Source organism: Octopus bimaculoides, unplaced genomic scaffold (genome assembly GCF_001194135.2).
Source record: "Octopus bimaculoides isolate UCB-OBI-ISO-001 unplaced genomic scaffold, ASM119413v2 Scaffold_172290, whole genome shotgun sequence".
In the NCBI taxonomy this organism is placed as follows: Eukaryota; Metazoa; Mollusca; class Cephalopoda; order Octopoda; family Octopodidae; genus Octopus; species Octopus bimaculoides.
In genome coordinates, this window is record NW_026354060.1 from 3,941 (window position 1) to 4,476 (window position 536).

Sequence of the window (536 nt, forward strand, 5' to 3'; positions counted from 1 at the left end):
ATTTTGGGAGAGGGATTACATCGATTACACCATCTCCAGTGTTCAACTGGTACTTATTTCATTGACCCTGAAAGCATGAAAGCCAAAGTTAATCTCAATGAAATTTGAACTCAGAATGTAAAGACAGACAAAATGCTTTGCAAGGCCAACAATTTCAAGGAAGGGATTGAGTCCATTACTTCGATTCAAGTGCTTAGCTAGTACTTTTTTTTTATTGACCCTGAGAAGATGAAAGGCAAAGTCAGTGTCAATGAAATTTGAACTCAGAATGTAAAGATGGATGAAATGTCCATTAAGCATTTTGCCCAGTGTGCTAATGATTCTGCCAACTGACTGCTTTCAATATTCATTTCTGATTTAGGTACAAGGCCAGCAATTTTGAAGGAAGTGGGTTAGTTAATAGCATCAGTTTACTTTACCTATCCAATACCTTGTTAAATCCAGCCCCATTTTAAATAAGAGTATTTAACTTACCAGTCAACCAAGTCAGCACCAATAATATCATGAATATGGTAGACTATACCCAACCTAGCTAG

General features: G+C 36.6%; 1 long non-coding RNA gene across 1 annotated transcript in view; it reads right to left on the bottom strand.

Moving 5' to 3' along the window:
* Positions 1 to 536, bottom strand: part of LOC106881778 (uncharacterized) — an 8,092-nt gene that overhangs the window by 1,016 nt on the left and 6,540 nt on the right. Inside the window, exon 3 of the long non-coding RNA XR_001410899.2 lies at positions 475 to 528. This is a non-coding gene — a long non-coding RNA (uncharacterized LOC106881778). The remainder of the gene's footprint in view (positions 1 to 474; positions 529 to 536) is intronic.